General features: G+C 33.1%; 1 protein-coding gene across 1 annotated transcript in view; it reads right to left on the reverse strand.

The window, feature by feature from the left end:
• The window catches only part of LOC130452864 (AMMECR1-like protein), a 336,472-nt gene that overhangs the window by 197,528 nt on the left and 117,980 nt on the right, over nt 1-20,964 (reverse strand). The window lies entirely within an intron of this gene.

Genomic DNA, 20,964 nt, shown 5'->3' on the forward strand with positions numbered 1-20,964 from the left:
GTACCATGATTCTTTGAGTGTAATTTTTTCTCCCAGATCTTCGTTTTTTCGATCGATTTTTTCTATTTTGGTGACTTTTACTGCTTTCTTTACAATAAGGGCTTTTCTCTTTATAGCTTTTTTTTCTGATTGGTTTTGGGTTATACTAATAGGGTGTCCAACATTTCGATAAAGCTAACGTTCAGAAAGCTTTCATCTTTATCACTACTTGTCTTCCTGTTATTGTTTTCTATTCCAAGTTGGACTTCTGAGTATTTATCTTCATTTCCTCTATTTAGCTTCCTCTGATTGTTTTCCGCGTCAATATTTGAATTACTTACCCTTTTTTCTTTGATGCTCGTCATCTTAGTCTTTTCATCCAATGTTCTCTTTTTGATTTTGTGTTTTACTTCGTCTTCCGAGGAAAAGGTTTCTCTTAAAGTCTCGCTGTATAAAGATATTATTCTCATCCTCAATATTTATTTCTGTTAAAACGCCAGGCGCAAAGATATATCTACAATAGCATTAAGATTATAAGGATAGATACCTGTTGAAGAGAAACCTGCTTTATGCCAAACGATAGAGAATAGTTCCCCAAACATTGTTTAGTTATAGCTCTGTTCATCCCAGTGATGCTCGAATGACTTAAATACAGCCTTGTCCATTGGCTGCAGCTCATGTGTCGTATTCCTCGGAAGGCACAAAATAGTCTGCAGGTTCCACTATATATGGATCTAAATGGCAAGTTACACCATCGAAAATAAAAACGCATTTTCCTAGAAGCATAAATTTCCCAAAGTGCTTTATCCACTCGTTGAATGTCATGGTTACCATAGTTCCCGGTGGTGAATTGTCACGCCATTCTTGTTTCATTCTTTGACCTTTAAATAAAATTGTTGGGAGAATATTTCCTCCACTAGCGTTGCCACAAGCAACGAAATTGACATTTTCGACGTGCTCTGATGCCACTAAGTGGACCCTTTTCGCACCCTTTCTAGCTAGAATCGTTTGCTGGTGATGTAGAGTTAACCTACATCCCTTTTCATCCATATTGTATATTCTCCCAGGTTTATCCATTAAGTCAAGTTCTAGAAGCACTGTCTTAAGTTTTTCAAAATAATTAGAAACAATATATTTGTTGAACTTCTGTGCTCTAGCAGGGTTCATATTTTGAGCTCGTCTAGGAGAGATTTCTGGCTTTCTATTTAGAAATGCTTGCAGCCAGTGACGGTTAGCAAGACGTTTTTCTTATGAGAACAGGTTACAAATACCAATTCGTCCACAATAATTATATACAGATCTTCGAAGCATTCGTTTCGTTATAGGGTAGCCCACTTCTGTCAGCCTGATTGTTCGGGTTGCAAATTTTGACTCTTGCTCTTTAGTAAAAATACTTTTTCGGTCCAATGGCTGTTTTTCGTTAATATTTTGATCAATATAATATATTTGGCATTCTTGCAGGAAGATGTTATACCTCTCAATTTCCTTAGACCTGTTGGTTAGTATCTTGATGTTATAATTACCGGCAAACCCACAGTAGATGAAAAAGCAAAGTATATGGCTGAAATTCAAAAAATAAAGGCTTAAGTTTAGAATCTTTTTGCCTTTTGGCATAATAGAAGTCGGTTCCAGGAGGTCTCTGGCCCCAAAAACTTTCTAACGGCAGACTGAATGTAACAGTCTCATGTAGCGTTTTGACTCTTACACAGGGTGTTTCAAAAAAAGATAAGGTAAGGTGAAGAACTGAAAATATTTGGGTTTTGTTCAGATAAAAATTTTCTTTACGTCATTCGTATTCAATATAAAGGGCGTTGAAGAAAAAAATTTATAACGAATATGTTTTGGAAGCTGATATATCCAATGGATTTGTTTTGATATCTGACTCTCATAGAGGGCGCTAGTTACACGGTTCGTACCAAGTAGTAGAACAAAATTTCAAGTGTACTTAAACATCATTTAATTTTACACCAAAAAGGTAAACTTGAAAAAACTCGATACTGTGTTATATTTTGATAAAGACTTAAAGAAAAGTCGAAACGTCTAATTTTATTCAAAAAAAAACTAATTTTGAAACAGAGGAGACCTAAAATCAAGATTGCGAAAATTGGCCAGAAGGTTGATCTATGTTTACGGCAGCCGTATTGATGTTAGCAGACTCAAAATATCTCAATATTTGCTGGTTAACGACTTTCCCCATAACTTTGGCAATGGCTGGGACTAGAGCAATCGAACGGTAGTTGTTAAGAAACCTTCGTTTTTCCTTTTTTGGTATGGGTTGAAGCCGAGCAACCTTCCAATCTGCAGGGAAAAGACCTTTTTCATATGATAGAGAAAAGAGTTTGCATCGCGGATCAGTTAGTTCATCATTTCTTCAATCCGTTTGGTGGGCCAGTCGCTATATTGATCCCCAAAACTTTGATAACTTTTGCCACATCTCGGTGTTGAAATTCTGGGTGGTATGTTTTCCCGCGAATCAAGAGGTAAATTTGAAGCAAACATGCAACCCAACAAGTCCGTCTTCTCCTTTGGGGCCACTGCCATTGACTCATCTTCTCCGGTCAACGGTGGCATTTTTGACAAAAGCTTTGGCTGCCTGCGTTTGTTAGAGACAAGAAAGATCTTCATCTATTTGGGCATTTTCGAAGTTTGTTTCTCCGTTCCTTACAAGCATCTATTGCTTACTTACAGGTATTTCGCGCGACTACAAAGTTATACGATTGTTGGCACTAAGATTTGATCGCCACCATTTGCGATAAGTAGCATTTTGTGTTGGTGTCCGATGTAGTGCAGTTTTTATTAAACCAAGGATTGTTGTCGGCAAATCCCTTGAAGGAGTAAGGTCTATAGGCTTCCATACCTGCCAAGATTACTTCTGATATCTCGTTTGAACAACTGGAGGTTCATTGGAATTGAAGCAAACATCTTTCCAAGAAAACATAGAAAGGAAATCCTCAAGATTCCATTTGGTCGATCTATAATACCAAACTTTACGTGGTATAGGTGGATCCTTAGTTTGGATTTCCAATTCTCATGTTGCTGTAACTAGTTTGTGATCTGATCTTCCGAGTGGTTCATGTACGGTCACGTTGTATAAATCAGGTCGAAGATGCTAGCAAAGTCACCATCTCGATCGGGGTTCACCATTTGGTTCATTGGTAAGTTGGGTTAGTTCGTTATTGTTGACAAAATCTTCATCTTTCCGTCCTTCTTCGTCATTTCTGTTGGAAAAATTCAACCAGGTGACGTGATGAATATTAAAATCACCAGCGATAACAATACCTGCGTTTGAATGATTTGATTGCAGGTAATCGATTTTATTGGCAATTTATATACTGCCTGTAGCGGGTATCACTAGGTGGTCTGTACAGAAACTAAAAGAATTTTGTTGTTCTTCGAGTCGTTTGAACCACATTAGATCGAATTCTGGAGCCTCAAGTTACTCTTTCCGCTGGCAAGATATGTCGTCCCTAACGAAGACGGGTCCAAAGTTATATATTCTTCTAAAACCAGAATGTGAGGCCTCTTCGACTGCAAATGTTGAGATGCAGCATTTATCTTCGTATTAAGACCTCTAATATTGCAAAAATCTTTATCCAAATTTGCTTTGCCTGATAGATTCTCCAGACAATCCTCCACCTGGAGATCCGAACGGAAGGCTAGTTTAACTCCGGAATATTTTGGTGAGGAGGGTGCAATCATGCTAAATTTTTTCCTCTACCACCCATACATGAATAATGATAAAAATTTTATACAGTTTGGACTCCCCCGTATCTATACCTCGTGGGCAAACGGATACATAGAAATAAACCTCGATTGGTTACTGAAATCTTCGAATGTCAGTCAGTTGGACTTTTTTATGATGAAATTGATAAAGTTTTTGATTTAAAATATAAAGATCTAAAAAGACGAAAAGAAATAAGAGTTCACCTTAAGTTATTAGAACTGTTCAAAATAAATTTCAAGCAGATTTATGGGCAACACTATTTTTACTTTTTATTTGAATTTTGAAACTATAAAAGTATCTAGCAAAAAGAGAGTGTACTAATTTTAGTCTACTTTTGTGTACGAGAATTTAATAAAACCCAACTACGAATCCAAATATTTCCCAAAATGTTCTCAAATTTACCTGATATAATACAAACTGTACAGATCAAAACAAGAAAAGATTTGGATAAGCCAAAAGATGTGTGTAGCAATTATTACATAGTTTAGAAAATAAAGGTTAGAAATTTTTAGAAATTTTGTTTTATATAAACTCCTAGAAACTCTTCCCAACGAATTTCACCGAAAATATAATTTTCCAATTGTGTACTTCTAACAGTTTAGTTTAGTTTAAATTTGCAAGATGCTGTGTGAGTTTTATCTATGGAGCTGTACAAGTCAATAGATGTTTGTGTCCTGCTAGAAGACGATTAAATACTAGAAAATATTTAAGAAACTTAATGAAAATTTTACGTGATAATAAATTCCACCAATACAAAGTAACGTTGGTTCAAGAATTGTCAGATGACAATTTCAATAGACGTGAAGAGTTTGTAGACCTAATGTTACAATAAAAACGATCCATGTTATGTTTAGCATTGGTTCAAGAGTTGTCAGATGACATTATCAAAATTTTACATGTTTAAAATCAATTTTGTCAGTTATGATTGCACCAAATTCAAAAAACTTAATATTCCTGAACAGAGGACTAAAATCCCTTTCCCAGAAGGTGCCATACGACCGAATATATAATACGAATTTCTTATTAAAAATTTTCGATGGGGTGCTTATAATTCAGAGGTGGTGAGGACGGATAATATTTTCATAGTGTTAATTCTTAATTTAAGAATAAAAATCGACCTGTTTCAGGTTTTTTCTCATATATTATTGTATATTAAATTTAGAATTCAGTTTTTTACTTGCGATTATGTTGTTGGTAATTTGTGGATTTCTAATACCAGCTTTTTTCCACCAGGTATCAAGACTATTTTTCGATTGTTTTTGAATAGTTTTTCGTAGTTGTCACTGGGATGTGTTGCGCTTTATTACAGGCCTAAGTGTCAAACTAAACTGAAATTTTACTGTATAGAATTATGCCATTTCCATTCAAGTTTTCTATGTACTCCAAGAACTCTTCTGTGAATAATAGACGTTTCCTAAAGGGCGCTTAACATAATGCAGGACAACATGCAAGGTATTGCATGCAAGATCAAAATATTACATAGACGAATATTGCAAGACGCTTGCAATTGCATCATGGTTGCATTAATCAAAATTCCATGAGTAGAATTAAAACATTTCCTAACCTCAAACTCACAAATTTTATGGGCAGTTTGAAAATGAAAATAACCAAACTAAGTGTAATAAACAAGAAAAAAGTGGTCATTGCAAGACTGCCAGTAATTATATCTGCTGCTAGCTTTATTTTTGGAGACCGATGGACAGTTTAGCTGGAGATTGGATGAGAAAACATAGAAAAATTTGTTGAGAATGTATCAACAAAGATATAAAAAATTCCATACGTAATATCAACTTATTTCTCTCTAAAATTGTGGCACCAAACCGATAAAGTGCAAGATCTTGCATGAAACAATCTGCTGAACTTCATCTACGCATGCTTTTTATTAAAAAATATTTCATGTTGCATTGCATTGCACGTTGTATTGCATCATGTCGAACGGCCTTAACCAAATAAAAGTGTGTGTTTGTATTTGCACAGAGATAGTTCATACATGTCTTAACCCTAAGGGATCGTAAACCATCGTTATTGTTACCTTGTATAACAGGCAGTTAAAAATACGCATGAACATTTGATGTACCGCATTTTTTTAAATAGAAGTAAATCTTTTATTGTTAAAAATTAATATTTATAACACAAAATTTCGCTTAGACCTTGGAATAACAATTATTATATTTTAATGAGAAAGGAAAAAGAAATGATACTTCCTCAAAAAAAAAAATAATAGTATTTGTCACACGTGTCAAATTCAACACTTTTTTACCTGTTTGCTCCGATAAAGTATTTAGAGTCAATGTAAAAAAATCACTCATTTCTCAAAGGGATGTTTAGATAGATTCGCAACTATTAAATCCACATCTATATCTTGAATAACTCAAAACACTCACATTTTGGATATTTAACTATGGAGCTGAAGATTTTTTCCAAAGTTCCACGAACATATTTTGGTTGGTAAGATTATGATCATTGTTTTTTACAAATCACTTTGAATTACAAACTTCTTTAAACTCTTCATTTGGTCACATAGACGCTTGGCCGAAGAAATTTGCTGCTCTGATACCCAAGCTATTAAATGGAGGACATAATCATAGAATATACACGGCGATGAGAATGTCGTAAATCTTAACCAGAAATAGAAATATCAATAATAGAAGAAATCAAAAAAGATTTTCAAATGTAAAAGTTATAGATTTAAGTCCAATTAAAATATTTGATTCAAGAAAATTATTTTTGTTCACCTTTATTTTAATCTCTAACACAACCTAACCTTACCTAACCTTACCTAACCTTACCTAACCTTACCTAACCTTACCTAACCTTACCTAACCTTACCTAACCTTACCTAACCTTACCTAACCTTACCTAACCTTACCTAACCTTACCTAACCTTACCTAACCTTACCTAACCTTACCTAACCTTACCTAACCTTACCTAACCTTACCTAACCTTACCTAACCTTACCTAACCTTACCTAACCTTACCTAACCTTACCTAACCTTACCTAACCTTACCTAACCTTACCTAACCTTACCTAACCTTACCTAACCTTACCTAACCTTACCTAACCTTACCTAACCTTACCTAACCTTACCTAACCTTACCTAACCTTACCTAACCTTACCTAACCTTACCTAACCTTACCTAACCTTACCTAACCTTACCTAACCTTACCTAACCTTACCTAACCTTACCTAACCTTACCTAACCTTACCTAACCTTACCTAACCTTACCTAACCTTACCTAACCTTACCTAACCTTACCTAACCTTACCTAACCTTACCTAACCTTACCTAACCTTACCTAACCTTACCTAACCTTACCTAACCTTACCTAACCTTACCTAACCTTACCTAACCTTACCTAACCTTACCTAACCTTACCTAACCTTACCTAACCTTACCTAACCTTACCTAACCTTACCTAACCTTACCTAACCTTACCTAACCTTACCTAACCTTACCTAACCTTACCTAACCTTACCTAACCTTACCTAACCTTACCTAACCTTACCTAACCTTACCTAACCTTACCTAACCTTACCTAACCTTACCTAACCTTACCTAACCTTACCTAACCTTACCTAACCTTACCTAACCTTACCTAACCTTACCTAACCTTACCTAACCTTACCTAACCTTACCTAACCTTACCTAACCTTACCTAACCTTACCTAACCTTACCTAACCTTACCTAACCTTACCTAACCTTACCTAACCTTACCTAACCTTACCTAACCTTACCTAACCTTACCTAACCTTACCTAACCTTACCTAACCTTACCTAACCTTACCTAACCTTACCTAACCTTACCTAACCTTACCTAACCTTACCTAACCTTACCTAACCTTACCTAACCTTACCTAACCTTACCTAACCTTACCTAACCTTACCTAACCTTACCTAACCTTACCTAACCTTACCTAACCTTACCTAACCTTACCTAACGTTACCTAACCTTACCTAACCTTACCTAACCTTACCTAACCTAACCTTACAAAAATTACTAAATTTCCATTTCACCTATTGATTTGTATACTTTTTTAGAAGAAACTCTTGCATATGAGTCAATCATCTTGAGTTTTCTTACACAGATAGATTTAGATGAGATCTATCGATCAAAGTTATCCATGGTTAGATAGCTGTTAGCCTTCTTGAGATAATGGTCAGTTGGTCTATTTTATAGACGTTTCTGACCGATGGACCAAGGCTAAGTCGATTTTCCAATTAAAGTTCAGAGCCCCAGATGAATCTGCCAGCATATATAGATGTCAACTGGAGAAAAAAAAACCGGTTATCAAAAGTTTGTTTCTCTTGATGATTCATTATCATTGTGTTGTGCGGTAATTATTCTTGTTTTCCATTATTTTAGTCTCTAACACAACCTTACCTAACTCAACCTAACCTTACAAAAATTACTAAATTTTCATTTCATCTATTGATTTTCTGTCAAAATAATGCATTTGCGTACTTTTTTCACAGAAACTCTTCTACGTATGAATCAATTATCTTGAGGTTTCACACACAGATAGATCCTAAGGATGAAATACCAAATTTGGAAAAGAGTTTATATATGAAATTAGTTGTGGTGATTATGACGAAAGTATATTGGGCATACAAAAAGATCTGTTAATACCCGGTTTAAAGAGCACATAGCTCATTTAAAATAAAAATTCATCCAATAGATCATTGAAAGCATTTAAAAGCACTAAAATTGCTAAATGTAATATTAGCTTAAATAGGAACCAAAGGCCAATTCCTTATGTGATGGTTTCCACCAAGGAGGTCTTCCCGCTGGAATTAATTTTCGCGGCAGAAGGTTTATCTGTGGGAAAATTTAGTATAAAACAGGTAAATCAAGATAATAGGTTCTACCTTTAGTCTCTGAAGACGATAACTTGGTTCTCGAAAAGTGCGTCGTATAGTGTATTTTTTTGTTTTGGTGTAGTGTGTTCAATATCCACCATATTATATCAATGCTATTTTCTAATCTATCTATAAATGTATTAATTGTGCTAATGAACCAAGAGGGTGCGCTACGTTTCATTTTCTTCTCCTGCACCCTGTCTGAGCAAGATGGGTAGGCGTATTTGCGATTATCATATTGAAATATAGATCGATTATTCGCAACTGATGGACCTAGAACAGAAATATTTAAAGCAGTAATTAGTGAACGTTATTTTGACCTCAAGATAGAGGATATTATATAAAAACGATCTAGCTATAAAAATTTAATTTTTTTCCCAAGATTTTGATACAACATTTTCAAAATAAATTTTGCCTTGGACAGCCTGCTTCGGTAGATAAGATACTGGTAAGTTTGCAAGGAAAGTACTGGTTCAAGTTGTATATGCCTAATGAACGAGTAAAATATAGTTTTGTGTCTTGTGTATGCAGGAAATTATTGTTTGTATAACGCATATAAATACACCGGAAAAGATTTCGATAGTTTTGGTCTTAGTGATGGAAAGTAAAATTCTTAAAGCTCACTAAAAATTCATTACATTTAAATAAACCATTTTTTAACAACTGTTGCTGATATTCTCCTAACAACTAGTGAATGTCGTTTATCTATTTGTGGGCTTATTTTGTAGTTATTTTCAAGCTCTTGTATACAAATTTTGAACAATTTTTTGAGAAAAAAGCGTTATTTTCCTTCAATAAGTGAAAACACTCAGACTATCCACGGCTGGAAGATTTCAAAGTAAATGAACAATTGTGGAACCAATATCTTTGCAAGGCTTTGAGACCATCGAAATTAAGAATCTTCAGAGCAATTGATCGAAGAGCATTTCCAATTTTTAGCTCCACCAGAACAAATCTATTGGATACAAAAGTTTTGGTTCGATTCTGATTTGATTATTATCAAACATTACTAGGCGACAAGCTAGGTGTCCAGTGAAGAATTAACCAGGAAAATTTCCTAATGATTCCATAAAACAAAATATAAAGTAAATATACAGTTTTTATCTATTGTCATCACGTACAAATTATTAATTAAAATTGAAAGGAAATTCTAAATTGAACAATGAACCTAAAAAATTGCTTGAATAATTAATGTATGATCTGATACAAGTTTATACGGAATGAAAAAAAAATTAATTAGAATATAAGAACGTCAATTATACATAACTTATGGGAGAATCTTGATATATAAAGGATATTTGTAGAAGAGCTTCTCAGTGTTTGAAGATCTCGTTAATCGTAACCTGTAACACAATGTGGACAGCCTTGATCGTGTTTTTTTTCTTTGGATTGACCAGTGGAATTGTTTCAGCTTCGGAACCTAAAAATTTACGTACGTATCATTTTTGTACTTATTAGTACTTTCAAGACTTGAAAAAGACATTTTTTCTTATGAAAGAAATGTATTCAACTTTATTAAACTTATTATTGTCGTTTTTGTTCTACGTCAGTTAATTGAATAATTTTGCACGGAAACAATAAATTATAGAAATCTATTTAATCACATACCTTGGGAATCTGAAAAAAAATCCCTTAATTTCAATTTCCAGCAATCGCAGAAGTTATGCGAGATGGCACTCATACCAAATTAAGAAATGAGAAATAATGTTCACTCCCCGTATAAAAATAAGTAAATAAACCGTCAGTCCACCTGGACTCATCATCTTCACTGTTTACCAATGAAAACATCGAATCGTAATACAATTTCTTTGAAATATAATAATTTGGAAATATAATTCAATTGTACAGTGTATACGATTCTGACTTTGAAATTTCGTTTTCAAGGAAAAAAACGAATGGATTACAAAAAGAGCTCAGTTCATGTCTGCTACCCTGTTTAAACCAAACTCCCTTATAATGATTCGATTTATAATAAATTTATAAAATGAGGTATCTATGCCTATGGTAGATCAAACAAAATTGTCGGCAAGGTTTTTTATAATCTGTAATTGATATTGGAAGAACTTTAATACGACGAGGAAAAACGAATTTCTTGTTTGTCGATCTGGAGATGGGAGACAAGCTTGGCAAGACTCTCTTAACCTCAACCCTTTTCTTTAACAATATTAAAAAAGAATAGGGTGGTGCTAGGGATGCTGGAATGTTCAACCTAACCAGTTAAACTGATATTATAAGGATAATTTCATTATTTGTTGATAATGCATAAATTCAAAGAATAAATAACCAGCTTTAAAAAGTTTTTCCTACCAATCTAAGGGTAAATTATCAAAAAGTATTATGAGTGATGTATTTTACATCATAATTGGAGAATAATTCAACTCAAAGTATTGAAATAATTGGCTTATACTTATCATATATATGATAATATCAATATCAATAATACGTCCTCAATTCTGGAAAAAGAATGGTGGATTTTTACATTTGAAAGTTGGTACTTCATAAACGTCATATAGATTTGACAATGACAGCGCTATCTATGTGGCAAGTCGGCAACTTTTTGTCTTCTTTGTAATGTGTGTACTTTATAGTATATGGTTCAATTCTTTAATGCATCTTCAAGTTTGTTTTCATATATTAGTTTTCAGGTTATTTAGAGATAGTTTAAAAGCTTTAAATAACGGGAAACATATTAAAATAACATAATGGTTGCATTCCCCAGTTCCCCGAAGTCTATTTAAAAAAACATTGTTTTTACGAGTCTTGTCTTAGCTGGTTTCATTGTTAAATTCATTCATTAGTGGAAGAATATTTATACTTCGTATTTCTTTCAATAACTTTCGTTTTTATTTCATATTTCAGCCTCGTATTTAACTGCTTGCAAGAAAGATGCTCCCGATTTTGACGCATGCTGTTTATCATCGGCACGAGCAGGTTTACCCAGTATAATTAATGGTGATAAGGAATATAACATTCCAAATTTCAAACCATTGAAAGTCGAAAAAGTAGATATCAAAACTGGAACTTTGAACCTCTTGATTGAGGATATTAATCTGTGGGGTTTGGATGAGGCTGATATAAAAGACTTCAAGTATGTTTCATCTAATTTGATAATAAAATTATGTAATTTGTAATTCGTAAGTACACGGCCTTAACATAGGTGTAGTCTCGTGATATAATGAACAGAGAATCTAAAACCCGAACAATCATTAAAATTATTTCAATTACAAAAAAAAACCAGTGGAAAATTCTGAGACAAGGAAAATTATTTACAACATGTAGAAGCCGTAGAACTCAGACAAGGTATTGATACTGAAACACCTTCAAGTATCCGGGGAGCTTCAAGAGATTTAGGGTCGTAGTTTGGAGGAAAGATTTTTTGATGCGTTTCCAATTCATCATATAAAATCACAGGGTAATCACACACTTATCACAATTTGAATTATTTCTCAAAAACAGAGTATTCGCATTTTTTATGTTTTTGACTGTCTTGTCAACAATAAGGATGTTTAGTCGGCGGTTTAACTCTTGCAATTTGTACTCTTATTCTTACTATTACATTAGGGTTTGCCAAAATATTTTAGGCCCATTTTTTATATATATTTCCCTATAGCTTCCAATAAACACAACACAAGTTTAGGAAATGAGATGGCTGGAGATATTTTACCTATTTACTATTCCATAAGCCCCCAAGTATAATGCTCTAGGCCATCGAAATTTTTAGATATGAATTTCGTCCTCCACAAGTTAAACTCTATAATAAATTCAATGTCTTTAGGTATCCATTGAGGATGTAATGCTTCAACAAAACTCTTTATCTTAGATTGTTCTTGCCTGTAATATCCATCACATATTTTTTGGTTATAGGCTTTCAAGAGTATTTTTGCATCGTTCAGCCTACAGTAATTGATGTTTTTGTCTATCTACCTCCTCTTTTCTTATTTTCACGCAGAAGGATTCAAATCGTACAAGGGATTCATCCATTGGAGGGTAACTGTATTCTTTTCCTTTAACCCATCAAACTGATCCAGGCAATCTTAAACAAGCTAGAATTTTCTAGAATTTAACTCAGAGCTCTAATAGCTGATGGCTTCCGAACAAGGTTCGTTCAAAATGGATCTGGTCACAATTCCTATTGCATATATTTCTAGTCTAAAAAATTCTTGGTGTAATTCCCAAGCTAGTTTTTATTCTAGTCCCTCCAGGGCTGTCTGTTATTTTGGAGTCATCCTGGTACCATTTAATGACATTCAACAATTCAACATTATCAACATCTCAAGATAAAATTTGTCCGATCCAGAAGAAGTTACATACCCCTTGAAGTAGCTTTTGGTTGAAAACAATGTACCCAATATACCGCTCGTTCTTTTAGTCTGAAATGGTGTAATGAATAAACGACTCGGAAAAAATATAAATTATCTCCATTTTTCTATTGTGCTTTAGATCATGTCGTAGTCAGGCTAAGTAAGAGGTTGTTATTACAGTAAATTCGTTAGGGGTACTGTCTATCTAAAATCTGATAATATTTCTATGTGAATAGTCAATTTCGAGAAGACTTGTATTCATCTACTACTTCACCCCTTTCCTGGTCTGTCACTTATAGAGTAAGCTCAAAATATGATCCCTTAAGATGCGATTGATCAAATCATTAAGAGCGTACCCAGAAGAGTAGCGGGATGTTATATTTCAGAACTGGTCGCTTTTTGGAATCATTTTAAAGAATTTATAATTTGCTTCATCTATCTCATCTTCCGTCATGAAGCGTCAACCACGTAAATATCTATTTAGGTTAGAGAATAATTGAAAATCGCTAATAGTCTAATCAGGTGAATTATACATCGATTTCTCGTAAAAATGCAGCTATCTGCTGTGAATGACACATTTGGTAGTGTACCAGATTGTTATAAATGTCCTGTACATCGAAATTAATCGCTTTCGTTAGTGCTGAACCATAAAAAAATCTGCGTACACAGCTTTCTTGGTAGACGTTTGATTTTTTATAAAAATTTATAACTCGTTCTGGATTTTGAAAATCTTGTTTGAGGCACCCAATAAGTAACAATTTATTGTTGTGGATCCAACATCAAAATTTGACTGCTTTGCTTGATAGATGTATATTGAATCTTCTTCTATCTTTAGTCTCAATACTGAATACCAAAATTAACGTTTTATTAATATTTTTCATATTTTGCAGATGTAGGATTTGTCCATTTTAGTTTTTCATTAAAATCAACGTCACTTAATTTGTGTAAAATCTAATTTATCGATGCATAGACTAATTATACTTGCATTTATCATTATGTACTAAAATATGTTTGTTTTCAGAGTGGACCTTAAAAACAATAAAGTAAAAATCGACTTCTATTGTCCACTGATTAAACTCTTAGGAAAATATAAAATGGATGGCAAATTAAATTTACTTGCATTGAAAGGAAATGGTGATGTCAACATAACCCTAGGTAAAGTTATCTTAGTAAAATTTTATGAGAGATTAATGGTTATTTACCATAAAAGAAAAAGATGAAATATTCAATTCAAGTTATTCCTGAAATCACTTTTAAAAATAAAAGAAAAGTCACAAGATATCGAGTTATGGTATCAAAATAAAATTTTAGATTTTAAATTTACAATTATGATAAATTATATCTTCGGTAACCTGAGCTCCCACATTATTTATCATTCCAATCCTTTATTCTGGATTCCCTTATTTATTTTTCTCCTCAACTTCTGTGCTTTTCTGTTTTTTTCTCTCTGAGTTTTCTATTGCTGTATAAACATGATGTCCTCATCTCTATTCGCCAAATTTATTATTGTGTCCTGACAAGCTGTTAAGTATCTTCAACGGCTCAATTTTCCTTTTTCTCATAAAATAAATCTCTTTCTAGGACGTCGGAATCTTATTAATTATCTATTTAGCCTTTATCTCCATTTTTTTCCTTCTTATACCAGTGTCATCATTCTAATTATTGTGTGTTGCGTCTGTTTTTTTATATCTGATATTTGTTGTTTTTCTTGTTGTGCCCCTTTTCCTCCAATCCTTGCTTTCCATATTCGTTTTGTTAAACTATCTTGTTTCAACCTAACCAAAGCAGATTATTATTTGTATCTTTTTGCAAGTTGTGTATCCATCTTGGTTTTTCCTCATATTTTTCGTAGATACTTTTCAATTGCGTTTTCTTTACTATCTATTCCACTGTTAGTTATCCACGTTCACTGTTATCGTATTTTTTATGCTCAATCTCACTTTCTTTGATACCTCCTTCTAATCTAATACTGTTTTATTCAATGTATAGTATACATTTGATATTTTTTTATCTTGTTTGTAACATCCGCTTCAATTTTATAATTTTGTCATTTTCTGTTCCAAGATATTCAAAAGTTGTGACTATTTTTCTTTTGCTATAAGTCTGATTTTATTTCCATTTTTCTCGTTTTTTTTTCTATATCTTATATCAAAATTTTTGTTGCCGCCTTTCTTTCTATGATTCTCTGCAATAATTATAATGCCTTCTTCATGTAGCATATAGCCTTAATTGGGTTTAAATGGAATTTCTGGTGCCGTTGGCGATATTCATACTGTTTACACTACACCAACACTCATAATGTCTGACATACGTTTCTATAACCAAATTATCGTCTTCAGAGACTGATGGTAAACTGAAGTTGTTTGATATTTTCCACTCGATGTTTCTTTGAACTTAGTCTAATACTGCTCTCACGTCTATGAACATTAAGTCACGTGGTTCTCTCTCTCTTTCATTAGATCTTAGTACGAAAATATCATCGATTATTATTTGTCTTTCTTCTATGTATGCTGCTTGATCTTATTTTACAACACTTAAGTGAATTAGATTGATCTGTAGTTATCGCAATTTGTCTGTTGTCTTTTCTTGTGGATTGAAACTAGCAGATTCTCCTCCCAATTTTGTGGTATTGCTCATCATCTCCCATATCCATGTCTTGCCTTCTCCTAATGTCTGTATCTATCTTATCGGCTTCTTGATAACTAATTCCTCCCACATTTGTTCTTTTTTAGTCTGCTTCTTTATTAAACTCCTTTGAGTAAAATTTCATATTTCTCACGGTCTTGGTCTAGGTTTCCTCCCTATATTCTCAATTCCTATTATCTCCTTCTTTTTTGCCTCCCGATGCTTCTATACTATGCCTGAATTTTGTTATTATCATATTCTTTGTTGTATCCGAATTCCTCTCAAACTTTTCCGTTTTGCTCTTCTTATTTTTTCACTTTCTTACTCTGTTTTATTTATTCTTCTCTGTGATTTCCTCCATGCATATTTTTCCTGTTTATAACTTCTTCTATTTCTTTTATCCACCATCTAGTCCTCTAGTATTGTTTTTATATTGTCCTTGTTCCGCATATTTCTTCTGTTTTTTCATATGATATATTTTTGCATTTCTTTTATTTGTTTAGGGTTTCATCTGGTATGATCATGATAAAATTATTTAACTCAAACATTCTCTTATTACAGAAGAACCAGATTTCTTTTTTTCTACCAGCTACAAACTAATAAAAAAAGGAGATTATGATTACGTACAATTGGAAGACGAAAATGACATAAGTTATGATATTCAACAGTTATATTTGAATTTCGGAAATTTGTTTAACGGAAATGAACTTGGTAAGTTTATATATTGATTTCTCATTGTAAATTTTGCACAGATCGACATGATAGTAAAAACAAAGGTTTTTTTCAATTCAAATATTGTATTATCCCTTCGCGCCATTGCTGAAAAACGCTATTATTTGTTTTTATGGTTCATCTATTGAAATTTGCTCGCTTCTGATGGCATATTAAAACCACATGTTGACAAAACTTGACGCAATTTTTCTAAACTGGTATAATTGTATTCTAGATAATCTGCTACCTTTTGCTGCATTACTTCTAATGCTGCAACCATATTTTCCTCAAATAAACTATAAATTTTGTTACGTATAAAATCGCTTTGTCAATTGATTTCAGTTTTTTTACATGTTTTTCGGTTCTCTGATTGATCTACAGCAACCCTTTTCGTTTAGAGAAATTTATTAATTAAATCAATCTCACCAAGCTACGCCAATGCTTATCGCAGACTTTCAAGCAGGAACATTTCGAAGACATTGTGTACATACGGCTTCGACCAATAGAAATGCCTTTATATTCACGATTCGATGTTTTCATTGGTAAACAGTGCAGATGATGAGTCCACGTGGACTGACGTTTTATCGAATTTTATACGGATAATTTGGTATGAGTACCAATATGATATATCGATTGTTTCTCGCATAACCGTCTCCTGCAAATTCTTGTATATAAACTAAAAATAATAGTGTCTGTTATTTTTTTACTTTATACAATCCAATGTTAATATTTTGTCAATGAGAGCGACAAGTTAAAACATGCAGGTATCGTCAAGTTTAGCCCTGTGAGACACAGTAACGTGCTATGACTCATACTTATCCAAGACAACTTTTTGTAAAGTTCGTATACGAAGTTTTTTCGTTCTCACAAATTCAGATTGAAAATGGGTAAGACCAAAGAACTATCAATTGGAGCTCGTGCATTAATCATGGATTACAAAGTAAAAAAACTATGTTTTGAGAGAGTAAAGAGTATTTGAAAGAATTGGGAAAGAAGAATGCGCTGAAAGTAGTAAGTCATCACAGTCGCCCGACCTAAATTGAGTTCTGGGACAAATTGTACAGGAAAGTAGGGTTAAATTTCCACTTCATATGTTTCTAATTTTTGTGTATCACGCAAACTATAGGGTGGGCAAAAAACGTTTAAACGATATTTGTCAGTATTATTCATTATTTTCAATTTTTCCAGGTAAAACAACAAACGAGTTTTTGAATAAGGAGTGGAAATCTGTTATAGAAGACTTAAATCCAACCATAAAAACTACGATCAAAACAATCGCAGTCTCTATTATCAACGGTTTTACAACAAAAATTCCTTATCAAAATTTGTTTTTGTGATTGTCAAATAAGATTTTTCTTTTCTGAATAAACGCTACAAGTTACTTTTTTCAATATATTTTTTATTTTATCTCTTGAACTGAGTATTTAACAAAGATTTGTTCAGATAGCTACAGTTTTGTAAATAATTTATGGATCTGGATAAAATAGTTACAAAAAAATTCTACTACACAGTGTATTTGGTTTCGCTATCTTAAATAGTAACATATATCGACATAACGATCGATATTAAGCAAATGAAAATCTACTTTTAAACGCACTTATACATAAATAGAAAAATTATGAGCTAGAGATTGTGAGAAGTTGAATTTTATAACCCAATATTAGGGTTAAGTTGGAATTTCTGGAACCGTTGTTGATATTCATACTAAAACACACTGTTTACACTACCCGTACACAATTACACTGTCTAACGCACGATTCAACAACCAAGTTATCGTCTTCAGAGAGTGAAGGTAAACTGACAGTTGACAGATTAACTGACAGTTAACTTGGTTATAGAAAAGCGCATTAGACAGTGTAATTCGGAGTGTTGGTGTAGTAGTGGTGTAAACAGTGTATTAAGTACCAATAGTAGGGCGTTTCTTAACATTTCCCAAACCTGTTCGTACGTATCTCCATAATATAACTCAAGACAGCCATATAGATGAAAAGAGACCTATTAGCATAGTAGTGAAATCCTCTGATATCCATTCTTCGGACATTTTATTCTCAACTTGAGAAATTTTTTACACACAACAAAAAATTCTACGATTCAAATGTTCTGAATCTATTCCCGTTGGTCGATTTTTTCCATCACGTCTAGATTTTTCCATAATTTTTTCTTAAACTAAGGTGAAAAATCATTTTTGTTCATGTGGGTAATGCCAGTCGATTGACCTCATATGAAATCATACATTAAAAAATAATTTACGTCCTAATATTTCCATAAATCACTAGTTTCAATACGTAAAACTGATCGATGATGTACTGACAAACTGACAAACTACACACATTCTTGAAAAAATATAAATATAAGTACTCAGCACTTATTTTCAATGATGACGAAATTAGTACAAACGCAAAAAAACAAATGGCCGACTATTTCATGTCAACGCTTGCTGGTAGCTGAATCAGTCAAACACTCGATGCTGCGGTTTCAAAAGCAGTCGCTTGTACCAAACACTGTTGCCAAATCTATCTTTCTCAAGGAAATATAAGGGTGGCCGGTATTGCCCACTGACTACTATTACCCCATTTTACCCTAGTAGTAAATACGCACATGCGCAGTATTCACTGTGAATGTGACAACAGTTGAGTGAAAGCTCATGTTCTCTAAATTGGTTTTGAGATTTTTATATGTAGTTTTATGTAATTTTAGGTTATAAAATGCCACGAACTTGTAAAAACACGGCGAAATGTCATGACAGATCTTGTTAAAACACCTTCTAATATATATTTTGGATTTTCTGTCTATGAAATAAAAGTTGGTTTCCAAAAGTATGTTGCAACAGCTGCTTAAAAATTTTGAGAGGTTGACTTGTAGAAGCCACAAATCCCTGACGTTTACAATACCAATAATTTGGAGTGAGATTCAGAATCATGAAAACAAAAACATCCCATCTGCAACGAGACCAATTCCTCGTGGTGAAGGCACTCAATCTGCAGTTCCACCAATTAATGAGATGGGGGAAAATAAAAATATTTCTGGTCTACAATCTAAATCAAGTTTTCTTTCTGCCAGTACATATTCTTCATACACTTTGTCTGGATCTTCTGGTCCATCTAAAGAGCCTCACTCACTTAAATGATCTTGCTAGAGACTTTCAAAATCTAAGGCGCAATTATTTGGATCAAGATTATAACAGTGGAATCTATTGGATAAAAGAGTTTCATATTTTCATACAAGAAGATTTTACTTTTCCAAAGATGATTTGGTACATTATAATGATGCTGCAAGGCTTCTCCAAGAACTGAATTTTCCAGAAGATTCTAGTGAATGGAGACTTTTCATTGATGCTCCAGAAATAATCATAAAAGTCGTTCTACTCCATAATGGTAGTATATACCCATCTGTGCCCATTGTACATGCTACTAACATGAAAGAAAATTATGCAAACAAGGTATTACTCTAAAAGATTGAATATTCTCAATGCCTATGGAATATTTGCTGATTTGAAAGTCGTCGCTATACTTAACTGGATTCAAGGAGGATACACAAAGTTTTGATGTTTTCTTTGTGAGTGGGACAGACGCGCAATAGAAAAACATCACAAAATAAAAACTTGACCAATAAGAAATAGTTTAACTCCTGGACTTGAAAATGTACCTTAGAAAATTTCCTCGAATCAGTAACGCAAAATTGAAGGAAGGAATTTTTGTAGATCCGCAGATACGTGAACTAATAGAAGATGGAGTTGAGCAAAACAAAAAAAAGAGCTTGGGTTGCTTTTGTCAAAGTTTGTCATAATTTTCTTGAGAATACAAAAACTTGGAACTACCAACAAATCATTCGAGAGCTTCTTTCTGCTTACAAAGTTTAGGATGCAATATGTCACTTAAGATTCATTTTTTTGGACTCACATTTAGATCTATTTCCTGAAAATCTTGGAGCCGTATCAGATAAATATGGTGAAAGCTTTTATCAGGATATAATGCAGGATGTAATTTAAAAAGCAACGTTCTTAAGCAAAAATCAAGGAAAAACGGCTGTCGAAGAAAAACCACTGTTTCACCAAGACAATACATCGATTTACAAGTCTATGGCAGAGATGGATGAACTAAACGAATTACTTCCTCATCCACCGTATAATCCAGATCTGACCCCCAGTGCCTGCCTATTCGCTGATACCAAATGCTCGTCGATAAGAAGCATTTGCTGAAACTTATGCCTATTTAGAGGCAAAAGACAAATCCTGCTGAAAGAGAAGCGTTGGAATGATTGTATTGTTCTTGAAGGAAATCACATTGATGAATAAAAGCGATTTTTAGCCAAAAAATAAAATTATTTTTGTCTTAAAACTCCTTCCAAAGCTCTACATCTTCCAAAATTTATTCAATTATACAAAGTATGTCATAAATTATGTTTATAATATATGTAAAAGTTCCGCTTTGTACAATTGGGTTCTCTAAGTTATAAGTAAAGTTTGATTCAAAGTAATGGAGTCATAATCTACATTTGCTTTATATATTGTATGTTATGCTCAAATGAGAATGTGGATGCCAATCATTTAAATTAAATATTTCCTCTTTAACCAAGGTTAATAGGAAAATAAAAAATTCATATTAAAATTATATAACAATCTACATATAATTCCAATTACTGTTTTTTTGGCTCCTTCAATTAAGAATTGAACCAGTTCAAATGATTTACATGGTATAGAATATTTTTTATTGAATCATTTATTAACATCGAGAGTAAAAAATTATTGAAAGTAGAAATTTGA

This window comes from Diorhabda sublineata, chromosome 2, assembly GCF_026230105.1.
Source record: "Diorhabda sublineata isolate icDioSubl1.1 chromosome 2, icDioSubl1.1, whole genome shotgun sequence".
NCBI lineage: Eukaryota > Metazoa > Arthropoda > Insecta > Coleoptera > Chrysomelidae > Diorhabda > Diorhabda sublineata.